At 42.6% G+C, this 17,607-nt stretch overlaps 1 protein-coding gene and 1 pseudogene across 25 annotated transcripts in view; both read right to left on the bottom strand.

Moving 5' to 3' along the window:
• Positions 1 to 17,607, bottom strand: part of plekha6 (pleckstrin homology domain containing, family A member 6) — a 374,661-nt gene that overhangs the window by 242,330 nt on the left and 114,724 nt on the right. The window lies entirely within an intron of this gene.
• LOC144458333 (uncharacterized) lies at positions 2,276 to 8,937 on the bottom strand (annotated as a pseudogene).

Consider the following 17,607-nt stretch of genomic DNA (forward strand, 5'->3'; position numbering starts at 1 on the left):
TCAGAAGGTTATCGGTGCCTGTTGGGGCAGCAACCAAAGTGAGGGAGGCTGTCAGGCTGAAGAAGGAGGCCTTTCAGGTCTGGCTGGCCCAGGGGTCTGCAGCTGTGGTGGTCGCTGAAGCAAAAACCCGGGTGTGGGAGGAGTTCGGAGAGGCTATGGAGAAAGACTTTCATTTGGCCTCAAGGAAGTTCTGGCAGACCGTCAACCAACACAGGAAGGGAAAGCTGGGCTTGTCTCAGGCTGTGCTCAGCAGAGAGGGAGAACTGCTGACCCGAACTGGGGACATCACCAGGCGGTGGAAGGAGCACTTTGAGGACCTCCTGAACCCGGCTCGGGGGAACTCTCGCCCATATCCCTGGTGGAGGTCGCTGAGGTAGTTAAAAAGCTCCCCAGTGGCAAGGCGCCGGGTGTGAATGAGATCCGCCCTGAGATGCTGAATGCTCTGGTCACTGTTGGGCTGTCTTGGCTGACACGCGTGTTCAGTTTCGTGTGGAGTTAGAGTATGGTGCCTGCAGAGTGGCAGACCGGGGTGGTGGTCCCCATCTTCAAAAAAGGGGACCGGAGGGTGTGCTCCAACTATCAGGGTATCACACTGCTCAGCCTCCCGGGTAAAGTTTACTCCAGGGTGCTGGAAAGGAGGCTCCGACTGATTATCGAACCTCGGATTCAGGAGGAGCAATGCAGATTCTGTCCTGGTCGTGGAACAGTGGACCAGCTCTTTACCTTTGCAAGGCTGCTGGAGGGGGTGTGGGAGTTTGCCTATCCAGTCTACATGTGCTTTGTGGACCTGGAGAAGACTTACGACCGCGTCCCTTGAGGGGTCTTGTGGGGGGTACAAAGTGAGAGCTGTGTCCGCATACTCGGTGTGAAGTCGACCACATTCTCGGTGGGTGTTGGCCTCCGCCAAGGTTGTCCCTTGTCACCAATACTGTTTGTGATCTTCATGGACAGGATCTCGAGGCGCAGCCGGGGGGAGGAAGGGGTCCGGTTTGGGGACCTCAGAATTGCATCCATGCTTTTCGCAGATGATGTGGTTCTGTTGGCTCCATCACACCATGACCTCCAGCATGCACTGGAGCGTTTTGCAACCAAGTGTAAAGCAGTTGGAATGAGAGTCAGCGCCTCCAAGTCTGAGGCCATGGTCCTCTGTCGGAAACCGGTGGTTTGCCCTCTCCAGGTTGGGGGAGAGTTACTGCCTCAAGCGAGGGAGTTCAAGTATCTTGGGGTCTTGTTCATGAGTGAGGGTAGAATGGAGCGTGAGATGGACTGGCAGGTCGGTGCGGCTTCTGCAGTGATATGGGCGCTGCGCCGGTCCGTAGTGGTGAAGCGGGAGCTGAGCCAGAAAGCAAAGCTTTCAATTTACTGGTCCATCTACGTCTCAACCCTCACCTATGGTCACGAGCTCTGGGTAGTGACCGAAAGAATGAGATCGCGAGTACAAGCGGCCTAAATGAGTTTCCTCCACAGGGTGGCTGGGCTCAGCTTTAGAGATAGGGTGAGGAGCTCGGACATCCGGGAGGGACTCAGAGTCGAGCCGCTGCTCCTCCACATTGAGAGGAGCCAGTTGAGGTGGTTCGGGCATCTAGTAAGGATGCCTTACGGACGCCTCCCTTGGGAGGTGTTTCGGGCATGTCCAACCGGGAGGAGACCTCGGGGCCGCCCCCGCTGGAGGGATTACATCACCCGGCTGGCCTGGGAACGCCTCGGGGTTCCCTCAGAGGAGCTGACGGAAGTGGCTGGGGAGAGGACTGTCTGGGCTTCTTCGCTGAGGCTGCTGTCCCTGTGACCCGGACCCGGATAAGCGGAGGACGACGAGTACGAGTATGAGTACGAGTGTTATATTATTATTGAAAAGTGAAGTATGAGGATATGGAAATATATTTCAGAACTTATTATATGCCAATATTAAATCAAGTTGATGCTTTGAATGCTCAGAAATTGCATTGCCAATTAATACAATGCAACACAACTTCCTGTATAAGCCACGCCCACTTCCGTTTTCTTTACCCGAATACAAATATAGATACAGATAATTTTGCTGGTTGAACAGATACAAATACAGATACAGATACAGATACAGATAATGACGTCTCTGTGCATCCCTAGACTGGGAGCTGGATGTGATGCTCCCCAGCCTCACACACCCCAATTGATGCTTCTTCTGCTTCTGCTTTCTGACCCGATGACAACGTGAAGGTCATCGGGTCAGAAAGCAACAAATTCAAACGTTGGATCAAGGAGGCCATAGAGATCAGGAAGCGGGCAAGGGACACCATCAACCGGGTGAGGGGGCTTTCATGACCGGCCTGGCAGATCTGTCAGATTGCCAGGCCGGTCCTTCAAGGAAACACCAGCTGATAAAGACACAACACGACACACGTCAGATGACACTTGAAGAAGACTGAAGTTAACAGTCAAAACATGTCAAGATAAAGCAACATCTCCTAATCTCTTTGTCTGAAAAAAAGAAAAACCTCTATACTGGTCAGAGGAGACTCTCAGGCAGGAGGGAGACACACCGTCAGGTCCCGGAGCCTTCCTGGTCTTCTGTCTCTGGAAAAGCTGACACACATCCTCTTCACAGACCTTTAGTGCAGGTGGGGGGTTAGAGGAGAAGGGGGAGGGTAGACCTGAGGGTGCAGGTAATCCCTTTGTGTGGTTGGAATGTGTGAAAAGGGCCTTTTCAAACCTGCAGTAGAAGCTGTTCAGGTCGTCTGCTCGTTGGAGGTTTTCCACAGGGTGGGGCGATGGTCTCCTGTAGTTGGTAATGTCCTATAGGCCTCTCCAAACTGAGGCAGGGTTGTTGACAGAAGCCTTTTTAGATAGGAACTGTGCAAATTTGCAGGAAAGCCCAATCAGTCTTTTTTCAGAATTGGCAGTATAAAAACAAAATCGGGGAGTGTGGCAAAATGCCGCCTACCTAATTTTGTTCATACAGAATGCGCCTTTTTCGGGGCAATGGGGGGTGTGAGCAAGTAATAAAACGTGTAGCTTAGCATGTGACGTAAACAGTGACATGGGAGGGAAGCCGCGGCTGGTCAGTCCTTGGGCAAGTCTCTCGTAAGTCAGCCCGTTCTTCACTGTTCCTGTCATCTAACAGTTAATGGCCTCTTCGTTTGCGAAGGCAAGGAGGGTGCGCAATTCCTCGTCTCCCCAGTTGCTCATCTTTACAGTGTCCGTCAGGTTTGTGTTTCCCTCTTGCTACTAGCTGCTGGCTTATTCCTGCTATCAGCTGTTCCTGCTATCAGCTTCCCGTTGCGGAAGGGCCCCCTCGGTCTGTTTAAACTAAAAGGGTTCTGCCAATATGACTACCCTACGAGGCGGAAAATTGGGCACCTCAGATTAACTCTCCAATCCGGCTCTGTGTGTCTAAACGCTCGCAGCTTGCCAGCAAAATGGCCCAACATTTGCGGGAAATCTGGTAGCGTAAAAGGGACTAGAGAAGCTGTTTTTTAGTTTCTCACTGTAGCCCCTCTTGGCTACCCCGATCTCTTTTGTCAGCTTGTTTCTGACCTGCTTGTACAGGGCCCGATCCTTGCTCCTGTAGGCCTCCTTGGCCTGGCACAGCTGCCTTAGTTTGGGTGTGAACCAGGGTTTGTTGTTGTTGTATGTACAGAGGGCTTGGTCTGTCTGATGAGCAGGGAGTCTGGATGTTTTTTCTCCACGTCTGTCACCTGGTCAGCTAGATGTTGTAACGCCTCCATTACACATGCCTGAGGTGGAATGTAAACACTGACCAGAACAAACAAGGAAAACTCCAGCGTTGAATACAACGGTTTATAGTTTATGACAAGAGTCTCTAAGTGAGGGTTGCATGACTTCTTTAACACTGTAACATCTGTACACCAACCTTGGTTTATGTCGAAGCACGTTCCGCCTCCCTTGGTTTTCCCCAAGAGCTCCGTGATGCGGTCCGCTCGGAAAAGTTGGAATCCCGGCAGCCATGATGCGCTGTCCGGGATGTGTTCACTGAGCCAGGTTTCAGTGAAACACAGATTATTTTAAATGGCCTGTGTCCAGCCTCTGCTGAAGAAACCTGGTTGAGATTCAAGAGTACCCAGTAATTACAGTCCAATATCCAAATTACCCAAAAATTGTTGAAAAGGTGGTTGCTGGTTGTATATACAGAAGGTCTTGGTCTGGTCTTGGGCCCTGGCATCCTTGTCCCAACTTTGCCATTTTACTGGGATGGGGTGGATTTTGAGTCCCGAAACACCTCAGGTACGACCTTATGCCTTTTGTACTGCGTACTACATAATTACAAAACTACTAACTACACAGATATGAATGTAAACCCTTGCAAATCACAGCTATTGCAACGTCTCTGCTTTGATTTAAAGGTATTTTGTATACACTATATTGCCAAAAGTATGTGGACATATTCACTGATACCTTGTTGACGTACAGGGAAATCAGCATTTATTTATTTCTAAATATCTGACACTGTGTCCTTAACTTTAAATCTGGACTCTCCCTGTCAAGACATATGATGGGGTGGTGATGAGCCTGGGTTACGCCCAAGCCGATGACAAAGCTCTTTATGTGCTTTCATCTCTTGTCGTCATTGATGAGGAGAAGAAGCAGATTGACGAAGCTACAGTCGGGCAGGCAAAGAATGCATTATGGTAAGAAAGCTCAGTAATAAAAACTGCTCCATCAACGACTGGAGTGGCCGAGGAGGGGGAGTTGCAGCTATTTTTAACTCTAGTTTGTTAATCAGCCCTAAACCTAAACTAGACTATAATTCATTTGAAAGTCTTGTTCTTAGTCTTTTACATCCAACCTGGAAAACCTTGCAGCCACTTTTATTTGTTAAAGTGTACCGTGCTCCTGGCCCGTATTCTGAATTTGTATCTGAATTCTCAGAGTTTTTATCCAGTTTAGTTCTTAAATCTGATAAAGTTATTATTGTAGGCGATTTTAACATTCATGTTGACGTTGATAGTGACTCCCTGGCTATCGCGTTTATCTCATTATTAGACTCCATTGGCTTCAGTCAGGGTGTACATGAACCCACTCATTGTTTTAACCACACCCTCGATCTAGTTCTGACGTATGGAATTGAAATTGATAACCTAACAGTCTATCCACAGAATCCCTCATTATCGGATGATTATTTAATAACTTTTGATTTCTTTTTACTCAATTACACGCCACTCAGCAACAGTTACTATACTAGGTGTTTATCAGATAGTGCTGTCGCAAAATTTAAGGAAATGATTTCTCCGTCCTTAAATTTAATACCATGTCCTTCAGTAACAGAGGTTTCCTGCACCGACTTTAACCTCTCCCAAATTGATCATCTTGTCAATAGCGCTGTAGGCTCGCTGCGAACAACACTTGACTCTGTAGCTCCTCTTAAAAAGAAGTTAACAAAGCAAAGAAAATTCGCTCCCTGGTATAATGCGCAAACCTGTAAGTTAAAACAAATTTTGCAAAAATTTGAAAGGAATTGGCGATTAACCAAACTGGAAGAATCTCGTTTAGTCTGGGCAGACAGTCTCAAAACGTATAAGAGGGGCCTCCGCAATGCCAGAGCAAACTATTACTCAGCATTAATAGAAGAAAACAAGAATAAACCCAGGTTTCTTTTCAGCACTGTAGCCAGGCTGACTGAGAGTCACAGCTCTATTGAGCCTTGTATTCCTTTAGCCCTTAGCAGTAATGATTTTATGAGCTTTTTTAATGACAAAATGCTAACTATTAGAGGCAAAATTCATGACCTCCTGTCCTCAGATAATACCTATCTAACCTCAAACACAGCTGTAAGACCTATTATATATTTAGATTACTTCTCCCCGATTTCTTTTCAAGACTTAATCAATCAATCAATCAATCAATCAATTTTATTTATAAAGCCCAATATCACAAATCACAATTTGCCTCACTGAGCTTTACAGCATACAACATCCCTCTATCCTTAGAACCCTCACAGTGGATAACGGGGGAAAAAAAACCGGTAGAAACCTCAGGAAGAGCAACTGAGGAGGGATCCCTCTTCCAGGACGGACAGACGTGCAATAGATGTCGTACAGAACAGATCAGCATAATAAATTAACAGTAATCAGTATGACACAATGAGACAGAAAGAGAGAGAGAGAGAGAGAGAGAGAGACAGAGACAGAGACAGAGACAGAGAGAGATGCAGGACAGACGGTAATGACAGTAGCTTACAACAACATTAATGAAAGTAATAATATTATAATTATAGTTCTGGCTACTGTGGTACAATATGTTGAAAGTATATATTAATATCTGACAGTATACATATGTGACAATAATCATATGTGTATAATAACAGTAGAAGTATGACTAATGATAACAGCAGCAGCAGGAGGCATCTGGCAGGACCACGGCAGCAGCACAACCACACACGTCACACTATCCAGGCACCGCTGCAATATGAGTTAACCTGAGAGACAGTGGAGCACAAAGGCTCCGGAGAAGAAGTCCAGTTAGTGACATCCAGAATGGCCGAGTTAGCAAGATGCAGTAATAGGATACGAGCGAGAGAGAGAGAGAGAGAGAGAGAGAGAGAGGGAGAAGGAGAGAAGGTGCCCGGTGTATTATAGGGGGTCCTCCAGCAGACTAGGCCTAAGTCAGCCTAACTAGGGGCTGGTACAAGGCAAGCCTGTGCCAGCCCTAACTATAAGCTTTATCAAAGAGGAAAGTCTTAAGTCTAGTCTTAAATGTGGAGACGGTGTCTGCCTCCCGGACCGTAACAGGAAGATGATTCCACAGGAGAGGAGCCTGATAGCTGAAGGCTCTGGCTCCTGATCTACTTTTGGAGACTTTAGGGACCACGAGTAACCCTGCGTTCTCAGAGCGCAGTGTTCTGGTGGGATAATATGGCACTATGAGCTCTCTAAGACATGACGGAGCTTGACCATTTAGAGCTTTATAAGTTAACAGTAGGATTTTAAATTCAATTCTGGATTTTACAGGGAGCCAGTGCAGAGAAGCTAAAACAGGAGAAATATGATCTTGTTTCTTAGTTCCTGTTAGTACACGTGCTGCTGCATTCTGAATTAGCTGGAGAGTTTTTAAGGACTTATTAGAGCTACCTGATAATAGAGAGTTACAGTAATCCAGCCTAGAGGTAACAAAAGCGTGGACCAATTTTGTTTTACCTTACAGGTTTGAGAGTTATACCAAGAGCGAACTTTCTTTGCTTTGTTAACTTCTTTTTAAGAGGAGCTACAGAGTCGAGTGTTGTTCGCAACGAGCCTACGGCGCTATCAACGGAACGCTCCATGTGTATTCTGGCACTGCAGATTTGTCTGTTGTGTCACTTCCTCCTGTGTGAACTGTCCATTGACAAGGAAAGATGGGGTGTTCAGTGAAACTCCCTCTGGCAAGATGTCACGAATTGTGAAGCCCTTGTCTGTCACCTGGTTGCCGATGTTGAAGAATTCCACAGTCAGCTGTTATTGGCTTGTCTGAGGCACTCCCACCGTACAGGTCACTGTTGAATGTAGTTACTCCATTCAGCCTGAAGCAGTCTGACAGTGATGTCTGGTTCTTGGTTATGGAGGGGATGTTGTTCTCAAACATGCCGACATACAAAATGTCATACAGCGCACTAATGATGGTGGTAAAGATGTTAATTACTGTGGCTGTGCTACAATTAAATCTTGTTGCAAGGTCTATGTGGCTGTAATTAAGTTTCATCTTCATTAAGGTCAGGAGCAATTTATTGACTAGTGGCTTACTTTGGACAGTCCAATGAGGCTGATATTGTAGCTCGAATCTAGAAAGAAGTGCTTCCAAAAATAGGACGGTGGCAGTGTCAGGCAATCTGGTGAAATATTGGACTCTGTCAGGACAGGAGGAAATTTGACTTGAGGAACATTTTGCTTCTGTTTCTCTAATTGTTTTTTTTCAATCTCTCATTCTCTTCTCTCAGCATGTCATTTTCTACCTCAAGCACCACAAGGCTTTTTGAAGTACTTGGCATCTGTGTACTTGCAATGTCAGCATTGTGTAGTTCATCTGTTCCCTCATCTTCACCATCAGCAGGGACCATCTTTTTCTTCCATTTAGGGGTATGGCTGAGGTGGTCGAATTATCGGAAAGTCTTCCTGTCATTCCATGCAAACCGTGATGGGCCAGCAGCTTTGCCTTGGGGAAATGCCAACTGCACACCCTAGAGTTGCAGTTTGGGGTGAAGTTTTCACACCTGTATCATAAGAAACATCACTATTACTTGAACACATCTACTTTACATGAAAAAGATTAAACTGTCATCATATGGGCCACAGGTGTCCAATCTTATCCAAAAAAAGGGTCGGTATGGTTTCACGTTCTCTTTCCAACGGAAAAGAAGCCAACATAACTAATTTAATCAACTTCATCTCAGTCATCACAGTGGATTCATCAGCTGTGTTCTTGTTTGGTTTCAAGAAAAAACTTCAGTCACGTTAGCACTCACTGTCAAAAGCCAATCTTTGTTTCACATCATACGTTAGTTAATCTACTCCGCTACCTGTTATAACATCCACAGTTACTGTGTACAATATCATGTTTTTTTGGTACACAATGTTTAAATATCTTCCCTGTTTTCATAGTTCACAACTTAAAAAAGTTACTTGTATCGATGTAAGATGTACTGATAACTAGCATGTAACATTTACTGGCATGTTAGCTTGATGCTACATTTAATGCGCTAATGTTACAAGTTAGCAAAACCACAGACATTTTATGTTTCCTTTTCATTCGTTTAAGATTCATAACTTACCTTATCAACTGCAGCCATTTCCTCTTCTCCTTTTCATCACAAGGGAAGCGGTAGAATCACAACTGAAGATCTTTTTTGGACTCGGAACATTTTAAACAACAAGGGACAGAGCACTGCGGCATATTGAAAAGTACAAGCGATTCTATTTCCAGGTCCAACAGTTGTCATACGTCACGACTTACCAGGCGGGTAGATGTCATGTGTACAGAACAGATCAACATAATAAACTTTATCCATTTATCCATATGACAAAATGATACATATAGAGAGGAAGAGACAGAGACAAATTGAGACGGAGAGAGACAGAGAGAGAGCCAGGGCAAGCAGTAATGACAATAACTACAATAACACAAATTTTAGTAATAAAATAATGATAACAATAATTGCGGTAGCATATGTTCTAAGTATATATTAATATATGGTAGTATATATATGTAACAATAATAATCATATGTTTATAATAATAGTAGAAGTATGACAAATAATAACAGCAGTAGTAGGAGGCATCTGGCAGGACCATGGCAGCAGCGCAACTACGGCACAAGATTCAGGTGTGGCCGCGATTCGAGGGGAACCTGCGAGACAGTAAAGCACAAAGGCTCTGGAGAAGATCATGGTCAGTGTGTTTCTGACCCCCATCCAAAAGGTTGGCACACCCTTGCTCTACAGGGACACCATGCCTGTAAGAAGAAACGACACCAACCACTACAGCTAGGCTGCAATGAGCACAAGGGCATACAATGTACCACAGTTACTTTCTGACTACCAGCCTCAGTGCTCGTTAAAATAATAATAATAACAATAATCATAATAATAATAATAAATATAGCACTTTTCTAAACCAAAGTTATAAAGTACAATACCAAATATGCGAAAACAAAGAAAAGAACATCATCTATGTATATGTATATATATATATATATATATATATATATATATATATATATATATGTATATACATATATATATATATATATATATATATATATATATATATAAACACATACATGCACCAGTGGTGTAGTGGAGGGTATACTCCCACTTCTTTTTCTATCCAGTTACAGTATACCCACCTATCAGCTAAAAAGCCATTGAAATATATAGGAGAATATGCCCACTTCCTCATCGGTAACCTACCTATCTACCTCGTAGTACACCCACCTCATCAGTTACCACTACACCACTGACATGCACATATAGGCTTCATATACACGCACACACACACACACACACACACACACACACACATAAATATACATACACATACCTACACATATGTACACACATAGAATATTATACAAATACCAGTCTGTACAGGTGGTTTTTAACAGCTTTTTATACTGAGGAACTGACCCATCTGATTTGATGATAAGTGGGTTTGTTCCATAACTTTGGTGCTAAAATAGTGAAAACATGATCGCCCTTTGTTTTAAGCCTGGACAGTGGGATTCTTAATAAAGTTTGGTTTTCTGATCTGAGGGATCTTGGAGCAGAATAAGGGGTTATGAGTTCAGAAATGTAAGATGGAACCAGTAGGGATTTGAAAGTAATCAGTAGAACCTTTAATTGTGTAAAAATATAAATATTACAAAAAAAATCTGTACTGAATGGGTAGCCAGTGTAATTCAGCCAGGACTTGGGTGACATGTTCTCTATGTCCACTGTTAATGAGAAGCTGTGCTGCTGCATTCTGTACCAATTGTAAACAATTACAGTAATCTAGGCATGGGAGAATGAGGGAGTGGATAAGTTGTTCAACTATGTTTTTGGAGAGTAATGGTTTGACCATGGCAATGTTTCTGATGCCCTGCGATAGTCTGGCGACCTGTCCAGGGTGTACCCTGCCTCTCGCCCGATGTCAGCTGGGATAGGCTCCAGCCCCCCCGCGACCCTCAAGAGGATGAAGCGGTTAGAAGATGAATGAATGAATGAATGAATGTTTCTGATTTGTAAAAAGTGGGATTTAACACCCTTAATGCGCTGATTGCAGTTTAGGTACAGATCAAAAACAACTCTCAAGTTTCTATTTGAGTGTTTTGTGTTAGTGATCCAAGGTAGGAGGAGGGTTACTGTAAGAAGTGTGGTCAGCAACCCTTACTTAGAGACTCTTGTCATAAACTGTAAACCGCTGTATTCAACGCTGGAGTTTTCCTTGTTTGTTCTGGTCAGTGTTTACATTCCACCTCAGGCATGTGTAATGGAGGCGTTACAACATCTAGCTGACCAGGTGACAGACGTGGAGAAAAAACATCCAGACTCCCTGCTCATCAGACAGACCAAGCCCTCTGTACATACAAAACAACAAACCCTGGTTCACACCCAAACTCAGGTGGCTGCGGCAGGCCACGGAGGAGGCCTACAGGAGCAAGGATCCTGTAGGCCTCCTCCGCAGGAGGACAAGCAGGACAGAAACAAGCTGACAAAAGAGATCAAGGTAACAGCTTCTCAGTCTCCAAACTGACGCAGGGTTGTTGACTCCAGACCCCCTCCAACGAGCAGACAACCTGAACAGCTTCTACTGCAGGTTTGAAAAGGCCCTTTTCACATGTTCCAACCACACAAATGGATTAAGCCTAGTTCACATTACATGATTTTCACCCTGATTTTGCGTCGCAGAGACTATTGTAATATTTAGAGTGTTCATAACTGGCGATGTGTGTTTCTGTCAGCGGGAGTCTCGCCAACTGTGTTACGACCTGTGTGTGCACACCACAAGATTTCTCCACCGAGCCCTCGCCAACAGAGCCCCAGATAATGCGGTGACGTCACCAAACTTGGAGACAACACATCGCAAAGGCATGGATATTCTTTATTATCCTGGGTCCAAACAATTAGCTCCCCATGATCATATGGATGCCGCCATTGTTGTTGTTGCTTGCCGGCCGGCTTGTCAGTGTTGCCAGATCTTGGGAGAGAAACAAACAACCAGGGCTATGGAAACAAGCCCAAAAGAAGCGACTGCAGTCCAACATACTATCATGCGTTTAAATAACTTATTAGACGAATATATATATAGCGGAAGGTGACGTTTAGAAAACAAGCCCAAAGTCACGGCTAATAAGCAGACCTGGCAAGTGGCAACCCTGTGGCTTATCCTCCTCACATTTCTTCCTTCCTCCTGCGTGATGACATGGGATGTGTCCCGCCTCTCATAGGCTGATGCTGTTTGTCAGTCGTGTCAGACTTTTCCAGTTTTCTGGCATGCCAGATATCCAATCCCAGTCACAGACAAGGGGGCGACTTGCTCGTAGGCTTGTTCACACATGAGGACTCGTGGTAGATTACCTGCCGACTCACCTCCGACCCAAGGTGGCTCTCAAGATCCTCTGCGACGTCAAAATCGCGGTGAAAATCGTGTAATGCACTGAAAAAATGGAAGATGGAGGGTTGTTCAATTTACAAATATGTAACTCGTATATATTAAATAATTGATTTATGTTTCTCTTTGAAACATGATTAAATCTTATAATAGTATTACAATCTTGAGGGATTTAAAATTTGCATGTCTCAGTCATGTTAAGAAGAAAGAGTTATGTTTCATCAGCCAGAAATAGGAAATCCCGCCCCCTGTAGGCGGGGTCTGGGATGGAAAAACTGTCACTGCAGACTTTCCATCTCCGCCATGTTTTCCCTCACTTTGGATACACAACTGTGAATTTGGACAGCTCTCTACACAGTTAAGGTAAGTAAAAACTATCAAATATCAGTCAGAATTTGAGGTAGAGTGTTTACATGCCATGTTTTAAAAAGTTGAGGTTTTTATTTGCTGGTAACATCAAGCAAAACCAAATCAATCTCATCATTCGCTGGCTATGCTAATGTTAGTCCTAGAATTTCCCTGTATGTGTTTTTATGTCTATGGATATGTGTGCACGGTAACGTTTCGTGGTTTGGATCTGGAAATTCATAGAACATAAGTTAGGTCTGCTCTTCTTTTCAAATCTGCATTAAAGGATAGTGGCTTAAAGCGAGGTATTAAACAAGTTAACGTTAGCTAACGTTAGCTAACGTTTGCAACGTTAGTGCGGGGGGGGGGGAGTTAATGTTACGTTCGGACTTCACTCTGACATTGGCTTTGGCTTTGTTGAAACATGTCTGCGGCAACAAAATGGGGGGAACTCGTCTATCGTTAAAAGTTTGGGTAAGCATTTCAAATTTAAATGTAACGTTACGTTAAATTTCGACCAACCCACAGCTACAATTAGTCGCTGCTTTATCATGTTAAGGTTATGTTTAGCTGCTTTCATTTAGCGAAATTTACCGCAATATAACGTCAACCTCAGGGAGAAAGGGGTAGATGATGCATTTTAGACACAAAAATGCCATATATTTACTGAGAGAGGCCATATGTTAACACCCGTTAACTGCCTGTGTGTGCGCCGCAGAACGGCAGCGGAGCTGAACTGCGTCTCGCGTATGTGTGTCTTTCACACCGGGTGCCTGTCTGCTGTGGAGCTGCTGCCGAGTCCTATCTTTCTGCATTGAACGTAACAACGTGGTTCTTGTTTACCGTCGTTCAAAGAGAGAGAGCGACACACACACACACACACACACACACACACACACACACACACAGGCACACAAAAAAACTGCCCTTCAACTGATCTTTTTTCATGTCTGTGTGACATATTCTACACACATAGACATTGAAACTGTAGTGACAATGGTATGATGTCGATATGGCTGTACAGGACTAGTGCTGCACGATTAATCTAATCGCAATCGCGATGTCAGGCTGTGCGATTACATAACTGCATAAAAGGCTGTGATTTGCGATTTACTGTAGGCTAAATAAATGTTAACGTGTGTGCCTGTGAACGTGACTGCCTCTCCTGTAGTGTGTGGAGTTTGTTGACATCACGCCCACAAGCTATCCTGGTGCGTGCAGCCGGCGTACAGCAGTGACCAACACAGACGCTTAAGAAGAGCATGAGCACGACCATGAACAGGCTGAGTTGGTGGCGAAAAAAACGTCTGTTACATGGCGGTACTTTGGATTCAGGTACGGCGACGTTGAACAGAAAGATGTGCTGTTTAAGTGTAAAAGTTAAAGTCACCACGTCCCGTGGCAACACGACCAATCTATATCAGCACTTGAGACGGGACGTGGCGACTTTAACTTTTAAACTTTTACACAACACGTCTTTCAGGTACGGTGACGTAGGACAGAAAGACGTGCTGTGTAAAAGTTTAAAAGTTAAAGTCGCCACGTCCCGCGGCAACACGACCAATCTAAATCAACACTTGAGACAGCACAGCACAGGGAAAAGTAGGAAGAGTGCATACGAGAGAAAGCCGAGCTGTGTAACGTTAAAGACAATGAGACAACTGAAAGCCGCCAGAGCCTCATAAAACAACATCCAAGCACAGTTAAGCAAACATTTGTAAGTGTCACAGGGAAATCATGGACTCCATAACAAATGAAAAATTGAGCAATTTTAATTGGTTTCAGCACACTTGACATGCTGCTGTGTTGTGCTATGGCGCTGGAATTTGTCATTTACGTGACAACGCCTGAACGCAACATGTTGTCGCTGTGTGTACAGTTCCGTGCTGCACTGCTGTGTGAGCAGCGTGTTTGACTGTGCTCTGTCTGTTGATGGTCATTGACACACTGTCTGTCCATAACAATAACTATGTCAGGTCAGGTCAGTGCCCCCCTAATATAATGTACGGGAAACACTGAATCAAGCAAAAAGACTCATGATAAAATTTATTTATTACATTTTATTGTAATTATATTGTAATCGCAATTGCAAATAGCGATATTGTCCACCATAATCGCAATCGCACATTTTTACCAAATCGTGCAGCACTATACAGGATCATTCTCCATGTCTATTTTGGCTGCAAATCGCGTGCGGCTTGCAGAGAATTAAGGTTAAATTAAGGTAACATTAGTGTGTCCCAGAAATTCAGCTCAGTTGCTGACAGTGGTCATATACATTTGCGTCCTGCAAATTATTAATTAAGTTACAGCAGCACATTGCAATGCATGGTAAAATATCAGTAAAGAAAATGAAAATTGGGAGAGTAAAGTATTTCTGATTGTGATTCTAATGATTGACTGCTTAAACTGTCAGGATTAGGTGTGTACCTGAATTAAAAACAGAATTAGTCATACAAATATTGATCTATTAGTGTAACGTTATCTGGCAAAGAAGAACGAGTTGGCCAACTCGTCTGTATCATAGACAGAATGTAAGGCTGGCAGCTGAAACACAGACTTGTAATAAATGTAAATTAAATACATTTTTAGTGAAACTATCTTATTTCTTTAGTGTGATAATTAGTTTTCTCAAATGACAAAATGACCTTTTCTATGTTTTTGTTTTTATTTTATTTTGAAAACAACATTTTGTTATTGTATAGGTATCTGGTGTGCATCTGGTGTGATCGACCTCTGCTTTGCTTTGCGGTGCTGTTCTAAAGGCTTTGCAATTGTGAGTATTATTAGTCAAATGCTTTAAATAATTGCATTTCATTTTGAACAAAATCTTAGGTGGTTGAACTAACACTTAAAGTATACATGCTGTCAGAGATTTACATAAGCAGAATATACATTACTTTCTCTAAAGCTTTTCCAACTAGTTTGAATACTAAAATTTAATTTAAAAGTGATTGTGAATACTACTCAAATGTTGTTGTTTTTTTTAATTCTTAACGAAATTGTAGGTTGAATTGACACTTGGATTAGATGTTAGATTTACATAATGAAATACTTAATTTCAATAAAGCTTGACTTTGGAAAAAAACAAAACAAATCACATTTAATTTTTTACTGTGTAGGTATCCTCCAGCCTAGGCCAAGGCCAACGTTTGACCCCTGCTTTGCTGTGTTTGCTGTGAGTGCTGTTTCAAAGGCTCTGTATTAGTGGTGAGTATTTTTATTCAAATGCTTTTCTTGGTTTACTTGATGAGACAAGAATGAATGAATTCCTAAGCATGATGATGATATTAATTTAAAAAATATTGTGGGCTAAAATAATTGCAGTTAAGTCCTACTTTCTTTAAGGTTCTAATGTTCATTTTTTGTTAAAACTATTTTAAAGAGGTGGTTCTAATATTTAGTCTAACCTTATTGTTCTAAATATTAACATCCCTCAGTATAACACAATAATTAAACAACACCATAAACTAAATATTCTAAAAGGGCTGTGAATTTTAATCAGCTTTTCTCAAGTTTTTCAACAACTGAACAGTACAACTTTCATGATGGGTTTAGATTAGACTGCATTAGTTTAATAAACTGGCAACTGAGTTTATGCATTTAAATTATATTAGAGAATAGCCCTATTTCTGTTGAATGTGTGTGGATGAGCTGACCTTCCATTTATTTGTGTCTCTTTCTCCAGTGAATGTGGCAGTGTAAAGGGTGTTCAGTAGCTGTTCCAAGTAGGTCTGAACTACTTAGCCATTACAAACTCAAACACCCACATTTTGGACGCACCATCCGCTATCCATGTACGTATTCTAAATGTCCGTGTACATTTAAGACATGGAATGCTTTAATTATACATCACAGTAGAGTGCATTCCACACAAGATAATCAGACACAAAAAGAGTTGTCTATATATTCAGCTGTCACTTATGTGCATGCAAAAATTTAGCTAATGAAAGGGAGTTTTTTGTTCATATAAATACACATCTGAAGAGAAATGAAAATGTCTGTTGCATGTTTGTTGGCTGTAGTTTTCAAACCAGTATTTATGGAACCTTTAAATCTCATAAGAGTCGCCAACACACACCTCACACATTAACTGATTTCTTACCGGGTATTGTGAAAACAACTACAGTAGCATCTGCCTACAGCAATGGTATGATAGTTGCCCATGGATCAGCAGATGGATTACCAGAGTTTGCTGAAATTATTCAGATGTGTGTAATCAATGAGAGGTTGTTCCTAATTGTGAAAGTTCTGTGTGGGTGGTACAGTGAACACTACAGAGCCTTTGAGCTAAGCTTGTCACTGTCCGGAGAACTAAAACTTGTGGAACTCAGTGAACTCACTGACCCCTATCCACTGGCCTGTTACATGGTTGGCTCAACCCATATGATGACCTTAAAAAGGCATATCATCATAAAAGGTTGGTTAACCGCCAAAGTGGTGATTAATAGTAGGGTTGAACAATTAATTGAAATTTTATCGAAAATATAATGGTGCTACGGTGATGTCCTATCTGCACATCATATTCTATAGACTTAACAAAACAGCTTTGTTTGGTACAGATCCCCACAAAAATCACATTATAATCATGTTATCAATAGTCATGTTTTCATGAAAATTCATAAAAAAAAGAGTGATGTAAAAATGACCATTCCCTCTAATATCACAAATTATTATTAAGATCAGTCAAAATAATGCACAATGAGATATTTTTTCAAAATTGTTCAGCCCTAAGTGTTTGTTTTGTATACACATGCAATATTAAGTGTGGTGGTGATGTGGTGGGATACAAAACCATGTAATGTGCATGCTGAGTTCTGTGTTGTTGTTTTTTTGTCTCAAGATATTTATCTTTGCAGTCTGTCACTCTGCCTGTATTTGTTGTGCTGTGTTGCCTATGGGAGTTTACCAAACATTCTCTTAAATCTAACCATTACAAGTCATACTGTATTGCATGCCATACTTACTTTTGTGGGTCACATCCTAGGCTTCTCATTTTTATCCACCCCTGTCTAGTTTCCAAGTTGAACTTAAAGCTGTTACTGATGTATTTTATCAGCTAGTTGTTGGCCAAACTATAAAATAAAAGTACGGCTAGATGATCAATTCTCTGGCTATAGTGTATCTGACTAAGTAATTTGAAAATGAGAAACCTAAAATCCTGTTGAATCAATGATTGTCTTCATGTCTTTTTTTTTTTTTT

This window comes from Epinephelus lanceolatus, chromosome 1, assembly GCF_041903045.1.
Source record: "Epinephelus lanceolatus isolate andai-2023 chromosome 1, ASM4190304v1, whole genome shotgun sequence".
Classification (NCBI taxonomy): domain Eukaryota; kingdom Metazoa; phylum Chordata; class Actinopteri; order Perciformes; family Serranidae; genus Epinephelus; species Epinephelus lanceolatus.